The sequence below is a fragment of the Littorina saxatilis genome, linkage group LG17 (genome assembly GCF_037325665.1).
Source record: "Littorina saxatilis isolate snail1 linkage group LG17, US_GU_Lsax_2.0, whole genome shotgun sequence".
In the NCBI taxonomy this organism is placed as follows: Eukaryota; Metazoa; Mollusca; class Gastropoda; order Littorinimorpha; family Littorinidae; genus Littorina; species Littorina saxatilis.
The window spans coordinates 34,983,526-35,000,700 of record NC_090261.1 but is presented as its reverse complement, the minus strand read 5'-3'; positions in this window follow the sequence as shown (position 1 = coordinate 35,000,700).

Below are 17,175 nucleotides of genomic sequence, written 5' to 3'. Positions count from 1 at the left end.
CTCCTCCCCCTCTTTCTCTCTCTCTCTCTCTCTCTCTCTCTCTCTCTCTCTCTCGATAAGCATCTCTACGTCAGCGAGTGCGGACGCATGCTTGGAGCTCTGTCATTTTCGTTTAATTTCTCAGGATAACAAAAGTGTTGTGCATTATCCTTTGGTGTGCGGATTGTTTTTGTGTCATGCCTTCCGGAAATCAAGACTTTAGGACAGTATGTGGCCGGTTTGCCATAATATTTGACATTTTCATGTTGAAAAGAGCAAAACAAAAGGCAGCCATGACTGTGAAAACGTGCAACCCCCGAACTCGGACAAACGGTGTCATACTTGGTTTGGTCCTCACTTACCTCTTTTGGGGGGGTATTTTACTTCAGTGCGGAGATGTCGAGTTAAACCCAGGACCTCCAAAGCAAGACACAATGAGACAAACTCGTCTGAACACTGGTGCAGAAAGAAGTGAGAGTGCGCAGAACAAACCAGCAGAACCAACTCTTGTGGATGTGATGGGCGTTCTGCAAACTTTGAACAACAAGTTTGACGAGATGAAGTGCGATGTCCAAGATCTTCGAAACAGCAATGTAGCACTCCAAGAAGAAATACATGGACTCAGAGGAGAAGTGACAGACTTACGCCAAGAAAATGACGACCTGCATGCGTGTAATTCCATGTTGGAGGAACGCGTGCGGGAGATGGAAACAAAGATGGATGATTTAGAAAACAGGTCAAAGCGCAATAATCTCATTTTTCATGGGCTTAGCAGGAGTGAAAATGAAACGAACGAGGATTGTGAGGCAATGCTCAAAGAATTTATCACTGATAAGCTGGAGTTGGGTGATGATATTGTCTTTGATAGGGTGCATCGTCTGAGCAATAAGCCCGACTCTCCGGTGATTACACGCTGTGCTTTCTTCAAAGACAAAGTGACAATCCTGAAAGCAAAGCGGAAACTACAGGGAAGTCAAATCTCCATTGGAGAAGACTTTTCTCAGAGGGTGAGAGAGATGCGACGTAACTTGGTGCCTTTTCTAAAGAAAGCTAGAAGTGAACAGAAAAGGGCTAGCTTAGCTTTTGACCATCTGTATATTGATGGAAAAAAGTACACTTATGACAGTGAAAGGAAGGCCCTTGCAGAAGTGAGATAGGAATTAGGCCGCTCCGGTGTAGGGGAAAGGTTGAAGTATGCTGATGTTAGTGATAGACATGGTAGAAAGAGGAGCTTTTTTATGGGGAGGCAAAAAAGAGTGACACCGGTGAGACATGAAGGCAGGGACTGTCAGGTGAGTGCACGTGAAACTTTGAAAACAGACTTTGTGAGCGATATTGATGTAAGCGATACTGATGGCAGTGAACGTGTGGACTTTGTCAATGAATGCACTGAAAGCACGCGTGATATATGGGGTCAAGGGGCAGATATGAATCGTGTATTATATACAGTAACGAGTGAGCCAAACGTAAATGAAAAAGAAAAGGAAAACCACGCTGCCTGCAAAACAATTATCAGTCCTACACACATCACAAACAAACCCTTTTCTTTTTTACAGTGGAATATGCATGGGTGTGGCCAAGGCCCAAGTTCTATTCGCATTTGTACTTGGAATTGTGACGGTTGGCTACAAAAACTTGATGTAAAGGATGTGATTGACTGTTTGCTAAGTTTTGACATCTTTTCATTGAATGAAACCTTTGTTGATTTTGATAATCGAGAGTACCCTGTGTTTAAAGACTATGATTTGCATGTCTCTAAGGCTGTCAGATTATCGCAGGGAGCAAGATGTTCGGGTGGTGTGATGGTTTTTGTTAAAAAACGATTGTCACAGCTAGTGAAACGCATTGATGTTAAATATAAACACACGGTTGTACTGGAAATAAATAAAACGTTGTTCGGTTTAGATAAGAATGTGTTTTTGATTTGCATGTATTTACACCCATATGACAGCAAATTTTGGGATGTTTCCGAATATGGCTATGGTATCGAAATTCTAGAACAATGCATTGTTGATTTGTTTGAATCTACTCATGAGGATTTCTCTTTGATTGTGTGTGGAGATTTGAATGCTAGAACAAGTTCGAATAATGCTGTGCCTGATGATAGTTTTGATGAGGATTGGAATAAAGTGTGTTTTAGAGACTCAGATTATGAAATGTGTGCAAGGATTTCTGATGATAAAGAAACAAACGCGTTTGGTAAAGAGCTGCTTGATATGTGTTCTACGTTTGGTTGTATTATAATGAATGGCTTACGGCAATTTGATTGTGATGATTCTTTAACTTTTGTGTCTACATCAGGTGGTAGTACTATTGACTACTTCATTATTTCTATTGATATTTGTACTTCAGATTTTATTCGCTCGTTACGTGTCATGTCTTCCGTTGATTCGTCACATTTTCCTGTTTCATTAGTGTTGAGTTGCCTAAACAATATTGATTTTTCGGACAAAGATCAGGCAAGCAAACCAAAATGGATTTCTAAAATGTGTTGGGACCAGTCTAAAGATCAGAGCTTTTTGGAAACTTGGTATAGAGATGATTTACATGATTTGTATGAACAAGCTTTTATTGTTGTAGACTATGATGTAGATGAAGCATTGAAATTGTTTACTGATGCATTGTTGTCAGCGAGTGAGTGTATGAGAAAGAGGGTTTTGGTAGGAGGCGGACAGCAGCGTAGGCCTGCGTTATGGTTTGACGATGATTGTAATACGGCGAAGACTGTTGCACGGCAACGCTTGACTGATTATAGACTTAGTAAATCAGATACAGACCGCGAACTTTATGTACAAGCACGGAAACAGTCTAAGACGTTAACCAAAACAAAAAAATAAGCTATAGCCGTAACAAAGCTTTACATCTGGCTTCTTTGGGAAAAGATGGGAAATTATTTTGGAAGGAAGTAAAGCAGTTATCGGGAAGAAAAAAGTCAGGGATTTCTAAGGAGGTTACTGATGCACAGTGGTTTGAACATTTTCAGCAGCTATTTAATGTTGACGTTGTAAGGCAAGCGGAGAGAGAGGGAGAGGGTGGGCAGGCTGGTACAAGGGAAGTAACCGATGATATATGTGCCGACTTGAATGCAGTAATTACAGAATCTGAGGTTTTAGAAGCCATTAGAAATTTGAAAAAAGGAAAAGCATGTGGTAGCGACGAAGTTCTAGCGGAAATGTTAAAGTTAGTTGCTGATACTGCTGTCCGCTTCCTCACAAAATTATTTAATATCCTGTTTGACCAGGGCATTTATCCGGATGAATGGGCAAAAGCTATTATTGTTCCAATCTTTAAAAAGGGTGATCCCAAGTTAACTGCGAATTACCGCGGGGTTTCATTACTTAGTTTAGTCAGCAAATGTTATACTTTTGTTTTGAATAAGAGATTAGTGAAATGGACGGAAGAACATAAAAAACTAACAGAATCTCAGGCTGGTTTTAGGCGTGGTTATTCCACCGTGGATCATATCTTTACATTAAAGGCTGTTGTTGATAAATGTTTTGCAAAGAGAGGATGTAAATTATATGTATGTTTTGTGGATCTACGCCAGGCATTTGATTCTGTTCAAAGAGAACCACTGTTTGACGTTTTGATGCAGTATGGTATGAATGGAAAATTTATGAAAGCATTAGTTGCCATTTATCAAAATGTTTTGTCATGTGTGAGGATTGAAGACAGAATGACTGACTTTTTTGAGTGTCCAGTAGGGGTCCGTCAAGGTTGTATTTTAAGTCCACAAATTTTTTCCCTTTTTATAAACGAGATAGCTAACTCTGTGGAAAACGGTGGAATGCATGGCATTCAGTTTTTGCCCGGTCTTGTCGAATTATTTATTTTACTTTTTGCGGACGACCTAGCTCTCCTCTCTGATACAGCACTGGGATTACAAAGGCAGATTAATGTTTTAAACGATGCATGTAAAAGACTGTACCTAAACATTAACTTTGATAAAACCAAATGTATGGTATTTAGAAAAGGGGGGTTTTTGGGTAAGAATGAAAAATGGTATTTGAATGGAAAATTGCTTGAGGTTGTTAATGAATATAATTATTTAGGTTTTGTGTTTACTACAAAAATGAGTTTGAAAAGGGGAGTTGATTTTTTAGCGGTGAAAGGGAGGCGAGCATGCATTGACTGTATTAGACACGTTAGAAAACTGAATGATATCTCCAAAAGTTGTTTTTTCAAAATCTTCGATTCCCAGGTGCAATCCATATTAATGTACTCTTCTGAAATGTGGGGTCTCCAAAGATTAGACAATATAGAAAAGGTTCACACACTTGCATGCAAAAGGTTCTTAAGTGTTCCTCTTAAAGTATCCAACAAGTTTGTGTATGGAGAACTGGGACGCTACCCTTTGTACATCAACAGCGCAGTAAGGTGCATAAAATATTGGTTGAAGCTGTTGACACTAGATATATCCAGAATTCCCAGACAGGCATACTTAATGTTAAAAAACTTGGACGAGCGAGGTAAAACATGCTGGGCAACACATGTAAAGAATACATTGTTTAGCACGGGGTTTGGATATGTTTGGTTGCAACAAGGGGTGGGGTGTGAAAAAACATTTATTTCTTTGTTTAAACAGAGAATGGCTGATATGTATTTGCAGGAATGGAATGGTTCCATTTTAAGTAATGACATTTATCAAAACTACCGATTATTCAAAACAGTTTTTGAAAGTGAGAAGTACTTTGATTTCATTGACAAAAAATGTTTCCGCGATTGTTTGATCAAATTGCGTCTGGGTGTGTTGCCTATTGGAGCTTCGTGTTTTAGAAGAACATTTGGAAGGGACAGGAATATTCTATGCAAGCTTTGTGATGTTGTGGAAGACGAAAAGCACTTTGTATTTGATTGTCCATTGTATGCAAACGCCAGGGCTAAGTTTCTAAATACAAGATATAACTCATTAAATTTTGTGAATATTCTCCGTAACGGCTCATCATCTGATATTCGTAGATTAAGCATTTACTTGTTCATTGCTCTAAAAACTCGTCTGGAGTTTACTGAAAACATAGCTCAAGACGACTGATTGTGACTGTATTACTTTACCGTGTATGTTTAGTTTTGTATCTTGGTTGCTTTGCCGCTGTATGTGTTTAGTTTTGTAGCTTCGTGTTGCTTTGCCGCTGTATGTATTTTTGACTTGTATTTTTGTTTGTAACGACCCTATTCTAGGGGCTAGAGGCCTGAAGAATAAATGATGTTCTTGTTCTTGTTCTTGTTCTCTCTCTCTCTCTCTCTCTCTCTCTCTCTCTCTCTCGTTTGGAAGTTGATTGGTGTCCGGCTTTCTTTGATGAGTAATATCTTTATTTCGCTGTAGTTTGGAGCAGTGTTGTTCTATTTCCGCCAGGTTTTTTTTGTGGTGTATTTATCTGTTGCTTAAATGGTTAGAAGACAAGCTTTTTTTGTCACTTCCAAGAGAGCATAATTATAATCTGCTTTGTCTTTGTTGACCGAGGCCAAGTAAGATACAGATTAGCAAAGCGATATGCTACCCTATAATCGACAAAAAGCTTGTCTTCCTACGAGGCATCAGACATCGATTTGTTTCCACTTTGTTTGTGCTGATTAAATAAAATAATGAGTCAATGGGAGTTATAGTCGCTATCAAAAACGCAACAATAATACGCACGTTGAGGGTCTTTCATTCAACCAAATGTAGTTGCGTTTGTCATTTATCGCCTCCAAATTAGACTATCCTTCAAAAAATCCAAAAACAAAGAGAATGCCAACGTTCCAAAATTCAGAATAAAAAACAAGAAAGGTAGGGTTGTTGGAACGTTTGTTATTGACAAAACAATACATTCACAAATATATCCACCCAACGGTCTTTCAAGTGCACAGACAAACAATTAATAACGAAAACTTATCTGGCTGATTTTTTCTTCCGCCTGCCACGAAGCCGCAAGCGAATTCGTTCCAACAACCTACCTTTCTTGGTTTTTTTTATTTATCCTTCAAAAAGTAAGAGATGTCCCAAGGCCACAGTATAATTGTTCTTGAACCATTCAAGATATTTCTCATAAATAATTAAGTACTGAATCGGCATTTTGATATTATACGTGTTGATCTTATGAGCCGTTCAAATTATATGTGTGTGACAGATTCAAGGCCCAGATGTATTCAGTCTTGCAAATGTTCAGTTTTTTATGTTTTGTCCGAATACATTTTGAAACATTTAATTCAGTTGTGTGTCGCATGAGAGACACTAATTCGAACAGGAACGTATGACTTTTAATCTGCTCAAACCTGACGCGTTTTAATTTTTTAACCGTACTGAATGTTACAAATTGCTTTGACTTTGACAATCCATTTTCTACTTGACGCCCCAAACCATGAGAACTGGTTTGGGTTTTGTGTGTGCCATCCAGCTCTTTATAGGAATGAAACCTAGTGAAAGTGACGAAAAACCTATTTGTCTCACCTGATCCATGCTTCTACCTTTTGCATTCATAACAATCATCATCATCATCATCATCATCATCATCATCATCATCATCATCATCATCATCATCATCATCATCATCATCATCATCATCATCATCATCATCATCATCATCATCATCATCATCATCATCATCATCATCAATACCACTCTCACCGCAAAAACCACCACCTTTTGAGAAAAAACCCGAAAACACAGCAAAAAAATGATGTTGAACTTGTCTCCCCTTGTTTCAGAATATGACGTTGGTTGCCCTGGCTCTCCACCTGGTGGCGCTGCTGCTGTGCCTGTGTCACGTGACCGCCCTCCCACCAGGCGTGGAATGCGACCCCCGTGAGATGCAGTCCTCGTGTCTGCTGGGCTGCCTCAACTGCTGGAACACGTACGGCGTGGAGGTGTATGATATGGCGGCCTGCTGTCGGCGCTGCCGCTTAACCAACGCCTACCTCATCGACAACGGACCCTCCAGCTGCTCCATCGAGCACGTCAGAAGCAGCTGGTTGAAGCGCTTCGGCTAAACCTGGTTGACTGTTGTGCGAAGAGGTGACTGTTCAGCTTGACCCGGCTGGTGAAGCGGTTCGGATACACTCGACTATCTGGTGTTGAAGAAATAACTCATGACGGTTCGGCTAGACCTGGCTGAAGGGTAGTAGTTAGGCTAAAACAATAACTAATTCGGAAAATTTGGCTGAAGCGATTCGACTTAAGGTGGTCTTTTATTGAGCCTGAAGTAGACTTGTTCTTTACCGAAAACTCAGTGCTAAAGCTTCGTGCGGCCAGCTTCGCGAGGTATATTTCGCGTAGTCGACTTCGCCCAGTTCAGGACAGGAGCGGTTCAGCTAAAACTCTCTGAAGCGGCTCCGCTAAAAGCAGCTGAATTGGTTCATTTAAAACTGGCTGAAGCGGTTCTGCTATTTTCGGCTGAAGCGGTTCGGTTAAAAAAAAGCAAGAAAAAAGAAAAAAAACGGAATAAAGAACGGACGCTGACTGAACAGCGGGATGCATGACTTCTTTCCTGGTGTAGGGTCCAAAGCTCAGACGATAACTATATATACACAATTGTTTTATGATACTTTATCTTGAACCGTGATCGAACAATCTGCAGGATATTACAGCTTCTATATGAAGCGTCCGAAAAAACCACCTCCACTAATCAATTCATCAATAAGTGTGATCTCTGCACTTGGAGCAGTTAGGGTGTTATTAGATGGTCTTATCCCGTGATAAACCATGGGTGGATCTGAAATAAGAGCAGAACTGCACGGGAAGAACTGTGATAAGTCTTGATATTAAATAGATAAATACATAATAGGCATTGTGATCTTGAAATCACCCTTTGAAAGTCATTTTAAGGAATTAAAATATCTATTCAGCTTGATTAACCTCATGAATTGGAGTTTCTAAGTTTGTCAAACTTTTCCCCAAGTGTTTCAGTCCTGTTCATTTTGTTTATTTCGGGGAACACAGCAACAGTCACAATATTTGGGTTTTACCGTTTGCACTATTTGCACTACTCAGGCATTATGCATGCTTCAGGTAGTTTCAAACACTCGTCCATTTCTGGGCTATGTCAAAGGAACAACTTATTTAAAACTTCTAATTATTAATCATGTACTGAAACAAGAAGCTGATGAAGAAATGTTTAAAGTACATAATTATTTAATGTGTGCTACTTTCAAACTTCAGAGTTTTTATTCATAAACGCAGTATAACACAATTACATTTAAGAATAACATTCGTATGACATTTGAACACTATAACAAATATATTTGAAATAAAGACAGAAATGATTGTTACTCTGTTTGTTTACTTTGCTTCTTACTGTAAATGAATGTTGGTGCATGAAACTGCTGGATGTGCATATTTGAAAACAAACAGATGAGTAGCTGCATGAGAACAGAAACATATTCGGAACGTGTGTGTGTGTGTGTGTGTGTGTGTGTGTGTGTGTGTGTGTGTGTGTGTGTGTGTGTGTGTTTGTGTGTGTGTGTGTGTGTATGTGCGGTGTGTGTGTGTGTGTGTCTTTATGTGTGTGTGTGTGTGTATGTGCGGTGTGTGTTTATGTGTGTTTATGTGTGTGTGTGTGTGTGTGTGTGTGTGTGTGAGTGCATGCGTGTGCGCGGGCGTGCGTGCGTGTGTCTTTCCTATGATGTTGCCGAGTTTGCTTCCTTTTCACATTTAGTCAAGTTTTGACTAAATGTTTTAAAACCTCAACAAGGGCACCAAGAACAGGCTGAAACGAAAGAGCCTCAAACATCAGGTCAAGGACCTCCAAACGGAGTATGCTGAAGCTCTGGAAGCTGACCCCAACTGCTGTGAGACACTCGTCTCAGACGTCTGGGCCCCACGCAAGAGCTTCCATGAAGTCAGAACAGATGTACCAGGACTGACAGCAAAGGGCGAACAGTCACCACATGTCCAGAAGGCCCTCGCCATGGAGATGATTCAGGACCGCTACCCACATTGCACCTGGACTCACGTCTACACAGACGGCTCCTCAGAGAACGCCGTAAGGAATGGAGGCAGTGGCGTCTACATCCGTCGCCCAAACGGGACCACCACCTCCCTCTCCGTCCCAGCTGGTGACCTGAGCTCGAACTACAGGGCCGAGCTCCACGCCCTCATCACTGCAGCAGAGCACGCAGCAGGGGAAGACCGCAGTCGGCAAAACATCGTCCTCCTCACTGACTCCCTGTCCGCCCTCCAGTCCCTTCTGTCTGGCCCCACTGACCTCCCCACCAGGCAACTCGACAACTGCCTCAGCACCCTGTCTCAACACAACAAGGTGGTGCTCCAGTGGATACCGGCTCATGTCGGCATTGCCGGCAATGAAGAAGCGGACAGGCTGGCAAAAGGAGGTGCGAGACTTCCCCAACCACACAACTCCACCTCGTACAAAGAAGCCAAGACTCTTCTACAACGGAAGAAGAAAGAAAACTGGAAAAAGAGAAACGGAGACTACAACCCACAGGAAGACCCCATCAACAAACTAGACCGGAGAAGCCAAACCACCATTTTCCGTCTAAGGACAGGGCACTGTGGACTGAAGAAACACCTCAAGAGACTGGGCCTTGCGGATGACGCACACTGTGAATGTGGCTCGGAAGAGCAAACTCCGGAGCACATTCTCCAGAACTGCCCCCATCTAGAGACAATACGCCAGAAGTTCTGGCAAGAAGAGACCAGATTTGGAGCCAAACTCTGGGGTCCTGCCGACGAACTGCGCAAGACTGCGGACTTCCTGGCAGCCACTGGTCTGAGGATCTAGCACGGCCACCAACATCGAACGCAGAAGAAGAAGAAGAAGACTAAATGTTTTAACATAGAGGGGGAATCGAAACGAGGGTCGTGGTGTGTGTGTGTGTGTGTGTGTGTGTGTGTGTGTGTGTGTGTGTGTGTGTGTGTGTGTGTGTGTGTGTGTGTGTGTAGAGCGATTCAGAGTAAACTACTGGACCGATCTTTATGAAATTTTTCATGAGAGTTCCTGGGTATGATATCCCCAGATTTTTTTTCTCATTTTTTTTATAAATGTCTTTGATGACGTCATATCCGGCATTTTGTAAAAGTTGAGGCGGCACTCACACCCTCATTTTTTAATCAAATTGATTGAAATTTTGGCCAAGCAATCTTCGACGAAGGCTGGACTTTGGTATTGCATTTCAGCTTGGAGGCTTAAAAATTAATTAATGACTTTGGTCATTAAAAATCTGAAAATTGTAATTAAATTTTTTTTTTAAATGATTCAAAATTACTTTTATCGTATTCTTCATCATTTTCTGATTCCAAAAACATATAACTATATATAAATATGTTATATTCGGATTAAAAACAAGCTCTGAAAATTAAAAATATAAAAATTATGATTAAAATTAAATGTCCGAAATCGATTTAAAAACAATTTCATCTTATTCCTTGTCGGTTCTTGATTCCAAAAACATATAGATATGATATGTTTAGATTAAAAACACGTTCAGAGAGTTAAAAAGAATAGAGATATAGAAAAGCGTGCTATCCTCCTCAGCGCAACCGCTACCGTGCTTTTCTGGATTGTTATTGTCACCGCCTTTGCCACGAGCGGTGGACAGACGATGCTACGAGTGTACGGTCTTGCGGAAAAAATGCAATGCGTTCAGTTTCATTCTGTGAGTTCGACTGAGCTTGACTAAATGTTGTATTTTCGCCTTACGCGACTTGTTTCTTCTTTATCACATTTTTCTATCCCTGCATGATTTTGATTGATAAAGGCTAGACAGAATCAAAACTAACGAATCCAAGGAAATACTTATAAGACTTTCACTGAACTGGGGCTCGTTTTCACAAAAGCCAGCCATCTCGTTTTTAAGCGTCGTTACTGGAAAATGCGAATACAATTAGATCAATCAGACTTGAAATACACTAAGGATATCGAAAAGTACAGAGTTAGTGGGTACTAGGGAATCAGACAATTTAAGTGCATGGTTAGTACTGCGATGGGACTGGGTAGAAAATTGAAAAAGAAGACCACAAAGAAAATAATAGCTTAGAGTAGATGATACAAAACAACGTCCCAAACTTCATACAGCAAAAAACACAGCCTCAGAATGAGTTGACTCCCTTAATCGGTCTGTGTCTTAACTCCATGGAGTTTTGATAGCAATAAACAATAATAAAACATAAAAATAAACAACACACACACACCATGTTATTGGCCATTAAAATGAGTACATCAAAGTTAATGGAAAAAAGCCTTTGCCTTTTCACGTATCTAATACTTGCCTGTGAATCCGAGTTTGGCTTAGGCATTAACATGGTGACGTTGACCGCAGGAAAGGAAAACGCCTCAGGCGCATAAATAATTCCTTCTCACCCTCGCTGAGCATTCATGATTGTCGAAGAATCACGAACCAATAACAATAGCTTTGTCATCTGTTTATGTTATTGGAACATTTTATCTAATCCAAAACGTGAACGTAATTAATTATATGTCATAAAATAAATGCTCCGATAATATACCTTTTTTTTTTAATAGGAGATAGTGAAGAAGTTGGCGGGAAGTTGGTGGAGAGAGGGGGGAGGGGTGTGTGTGTGTGTGTGTGTGGGGGGGGGGGGGATGGGGCAAATATCCAGCAGAAGAGGCGCTCAAGGGAGGGTGAAAGTCTATACACGGAGTGTTGATGGCCATCTTGTTGTTCAGTGAAGCGAAACGTTTGGTCACAGAATCACATTAATGTCCAAGAAGTTACTTCTGCTTTCGTCGCAGGTTAGCTCCCCTGGGTGCAGAATCACACTGACTTACGCTGAGCATAGACCAAATAGCCCAGACAGACAGACAGACAGACAGTCAGACAGACAGACAGTCAGACAGTCAGACAGACAGACAGACAGACAGACAGACAGTCAGACAGACAGACAGACAGACAGACAGACAGGCAGTCAGTCATACAGACAGACAGACAGACAGTCAGACAGTCAGACAGACAGTCAAACAGACAGTCAGACAGATAGTCAAACAGACAGACAGACAGTCAGACAGACAGACAGTCAGACAGACGCAGACAGTCAGACAGACAGACAGACAGACAGACTGACACAGACAGACAGACAGACAGTCAGACAGACACACACAGTCAGACACAGACAGACAGAGAGACAGTCAGACACACACAGACAGACAGACCGACAGACCGACAGACAGACAGACAGACAGACAGACAGCCAGCCAGCCAGCCAGCCAGCCAGCCAGACAAACAGTCAGACAGACAGTGAGTCAGACAGACAGACATACAGACAAATAGTCAGACAGACAGACAGTCAGACAGACAGACAGTCAGACAGACAGACAGTCAGACAGACAGTCAGTCAGACAGACAGACAGACAGTCAGACAGACAGTCAGACAGACAGTCAGTCAGACAGACAGACAGACAGTCAGACAGACGCAGACAGTCAGACAGACAGACAGACAGACTGACACAGACAGACAGACAGAGAGACAGTCAGACACACACAGACAGACAGACCGACAGACAGACAGACAGACAGACAGACAGCCAGCCAGCCAGACAGACAGACAGTCAGTCAGCCAGACAGTCAGACAGACAGACAGTCAGACAGACAGACAGTCAGACAGACAGTCAGACAGACAGACAGTCAGACAGATAGACAGTCAGACAGATAGACAGTCAGACAGACAGACAGTCAGACAGACAGACAGACAGTCAGACAGACAGTCAGACACAGTCAGACAGACAGTCTGACAGACACAGACAGACAGACAGACAGACAGACAGTTAGTCAGACAGACGCAGACAGACAGACAGACAGACACAGACAGTCAGACACAGACAGACAGACAGACAGTCAGACAGACATACACAGACAGTCAGACAGACACAGACAGACAGACACAGACAGACAGTCAGACACACACAGACAGTCAGACAGACACAGACAGACAGTCAGACACACACAGACAGTCAGACACACACAGACAGACAGACACAGACAGACAGACGCAGACAGTAAAGTGATGTAATTGTTCGAAGAAGCAATCTGCGTCATTTGCATGCACGTGACTAACAGAAATCACAGTGTCGCGGATGTTGGGGAAAAGACCATGAGATCATCCGCCTTAGAATGGAGAGTGTGCGTGTTATCCGAGCAGGCGGTGTGACCTTAGGTCTATAACCAGGCTCATGAAAAATGAGGTTCAAACAATGTGTGTGTGTGTGTGTGTGTGTGTGTGTGTGTGTGTGTGTGTGTGTGTGTGTGTGTGTGTGGTTTGTCTCTCTCTCTCACTCTCTCCCTTTCTTTTCCTCCGTCTTTCTTTCTTTCTCTCTTTCTCTCTGTTTTTCTCTCTATCTCTCTCCTTTTTTTCTCTCCCGCCCCCCCTCCCCCCCCCCCCCCCCCCCTCTTCGTTTCTCGCTTTCTCTCTTACACGGTTCTTCATCTCTTTCTTCTGTGTGCTTTTTTCTCTCTCCTTCTTTCTCTTCTTCCATCTCTCATGTCTTTCTGTTCTTCTATCTCTGTCTGTCTGTCCGTGTCTCTCTCTCTCTCTCCATCTCTCTTTCTCTCCCTCGCTTCCCCACCCCCCCTTCTCTATCTCTGTCTGTCTGTCTGTCTCTCTCTCTTCCAGTTTGTGTCCGTGCGTGTAGTAGAAATGAGGACAAACAGACATCTGTCATCATACGGAAGCCTTTAGTCATGCACTCCTTTCAAAGCTCGTTACCCTGGGTGTTTTGCATCAGAGGACACCTGCTGGCAAAAAAAGCAACCTTGAATGTAAAAATAGATTCTTTGAGAAAAATATCTTTTAAAAGTAAATTTAAAAAAAATGTAGGACAGAAATGCTTGAAAACAAGTATTTGACACCCAATTCATTAAAAGTCTCAGATTTTTTTATTTTTTTTTTTAACACAAACACTAGGCGTTCAGTAAATATGACATCTCTCGTCCGCCCCAACCTGTCGATTAGTAGCCAGAGGAGAAAAACGACACCAGCCTAATTAACTTTCATGTCCGCCTCTCTTGGCATTAGATCCTCATGAAGGTATCTCCTTTTCAATTGAAGTCGTTCCTCGTTTATCACCTTGCATATAAATCATTTGCATCGTAGTGCAGACGTTTTCTTCAGGCGATTTTGCGGGGATTTCAAGAAAATGAAAGAGCTGTAAGAAGATTGGTGTCTAGTACATTAAAGATACTTATACTTAGAACGTGTCCATTAACATTTCACTTGTCATAGTTCTATATGTTGTTTTTGTGTGATACGATTGTATGCAGCAAAAGGGAGTAAAACACGCTTTAACCAAAGATGCGTAGCCTATACCTTCCTTCACGAGTGAATCAGTATTTAAAGGGACAGTGCAGCTCCCCTACACCATATCTCCTAGCTCGGCCTTCAGGCACAGGGCTCCCCACGGACGACACTCCTACAGGGTAACGGGACCCCCACTTTCAATATTTAGAGGGTCCATGGATCCCCACTGCAGATTTTTTGAGGGTCACAATGGTCCAAAAGCCGAAAATTCCCGGTGTACTTATAAAACATTGCGGTCACGCATAGTGAAATGGGTACTTCTTCTTCTTCTTCTGCGTTCGTGGGGTGAAACTTACGTGTATGACCGTTTTTTACCCCGCCATTTAGGCAGCCATACGCCGTTTTCGGAGGAAGCATGCTGGGTATTTTCGTGTTTCTATAACCCACCGAACTCTGACATGGATTACAGGATCTTTTTCGTGCGCACTTGGTCTTGTGCTTGCGTGTACCAGAGACATAGATATGTATGTCTCTGCGTGTACACACGGGGTTGTTCGGACACCGAGGAGACTCTGCACACAAAGTTGACTCTGAGAAATAAATCTCTCGCCGAACGTGGGGACGAACTCACGCTGACAGCGGCCAACTGGATGAAATGGGTACAATAGTGGACAATTGCAGACTGAAAAATATCTACGGTACGCACGATAAAGGAAATGTAATGCGTCCCGGGACCCGCTCTTTTAAAGTTTAGTGCGTCCTGGGACCCCCTCCATAAATTCCTAGTACGTGTTTTCGGCTTCTGGTGCGTATAGGACGCAGGGACGCGCACTTTGGGGAGCCCTGAGGCATCTATATCAATTTAGAAAATTGCTAAGTTTCAATGATTTTCTTGCAAGGAGTCGAACACGGCAATTTTGCGACGAGTTGAATTGTATAATTATTGTCCTGGCAGGTTAGCGTAAGGCAGGACAAGGCGAAGGCAGCGAGGCGGAAGTCCCCGATCAGAAGGTCCCGCACATGAACCAATCACGTCAAAAGCCAACATAGATGTCTAGTACTAGTAGTCTCGAGCAAGACAGACACAGAGAGAGAGACTGAGAAAGGGAGAAATATTTGTTTCATTGTAATTGTCCTTTTTCGTGATATTTAATTTATTTAACATTCACTGTAACTTTTCCAACTCTGCTAGCCTAAAGGATGAGAATCTGGCGGCACCATTCAAAGAAGGTTCCAATAAGGATAAACCCGTCAAAGAACCGAGAAAGATTTTGCCTAATTAGGGTTTACTTTCCTCAGACGTACATGCACATGTTTATTGCCGGTGCTATATGCTGATCCACCGAATGCTTTAACTACAGAGAAAACTATTTTGATACGAGTTTATCTCCCCCCCCCCCCCCCCCCCCCAGATAGACTGACGGAGCCTATAGACAGCTATATAACTGACCATAAAAGTCGTGAACTTAATTTTTATTTTTTAAAGAAGCTTCTGCCTAATTATGATTTACTTTCCTCGCATATTCTAGCCTATAGATACAAACACAAGATCATTAATTGATGATGATCTACTGAGCCAGTCAATAGTCAATTACAGGGTATGCTAATTTAAACCGAGTTGCCCGCCAGGCATATAAGGGCAGACAGAGGTGAAGATATTGAACGGTTGAAAACGACGTTAAACACCAAATAAACAAAGAAAGAAAGAAAGAAAGGTGAAGATAAAAATCCTAATTGATCAAAATAGGAGGGGCACGTCGCAAACAAGACCCGTGCAATCTTATTACCTTTAAGCACGCGAAAAGAAACACATAGTTAATTTATGGAATGTTAAATCAATAACAAAACGGAACGTTGACTTGAAGTTGGACTTGACGGATGCGATGGCCTAGTGGAGAAGACTCCGTCCTCCAAAGCGGAAGGACCCTCCGCGGGTTAGGGGGAAGAATTTACCCGAGACCCCCCGCGGGTTAGGGGGAAGAATTTACCCGATGCTCCCCAGCATGTCGTAAGAGGCGACTAACAGATTCTGTTTCTCCTTTTACCCTTGTTAAGTGTTTCTTGTATAGAATATAGTCAATGTTTGTCAAGATTTTAGTCAAGCAGTATGTAAGAAATGTTAAGTCCTTTGTACTGGAAACTTGCATTCTCCCAGTAAGGTAATATATTGTACTACGTTGCAAGCCCCTGGAGCAATTTTTTGATTAGTGCTTTTGTGAACAAGAAACAATTGACAAGTGGCTCTATCCCATCTCCCCACTTTCCCCGTCGCGATATAGCCTTGAACGGTTGAAAACGACGTTAAACACCAAATAAAGAAAGAAATAAAGAACAAAGCGGAAGGTCGTGGGTTCGATTCCCTGCCGCACCTGGTGAGATAACGGTGGAGATTTTTCCATCTCCCTGGTCAAGTTTTGTGCAGACCTGCTAGTGCCTTATCCCCCTTCGAGTGTACACTCAAGCACAGGACCAAGTACGCACGAAAAAGATCCCGTAAGGCCTGGCGCTCACCTATGTAACTTCAGCAGGACAGACGACGCACTGCAGATTATCCCAGCCCGCTACACGTTGCGTGAAAGAAAAACAGCCCAAGTACTCGTCATAATCCCTATCGCAGCATCAATAATATGCAGTGAGTGCGTCGTCTGTGCCGCTGAAACTGCGCAGATATATTCTGCCCTTAATAAATTTTAGAGTTCCGTGGGTTATAGAAACACGAAAATACCAAGCATGTATCCCCCGAAAGCGGCGTATGGCTGCCTGAATGGCGGTCACCCAATGAAGGAAGAAGAAGTTTGACCTTGTGAACTTTGACATGGGCAGACAGGCAATAATTAGATGGACACAATAATAACTTAGCACGATGTTTGGAAATAACTGTTTTGTTTGTTGTTTGTTGTTGTTGTTGTTTTCTGTAAGGGTTGCCCTCCTCTATTGAAGCTGAACAAACACAGATCGCATAGCAGTTAAAAGCTGATTAGCGCTGATTGGAGAAGGCAAGCTCATGGTGT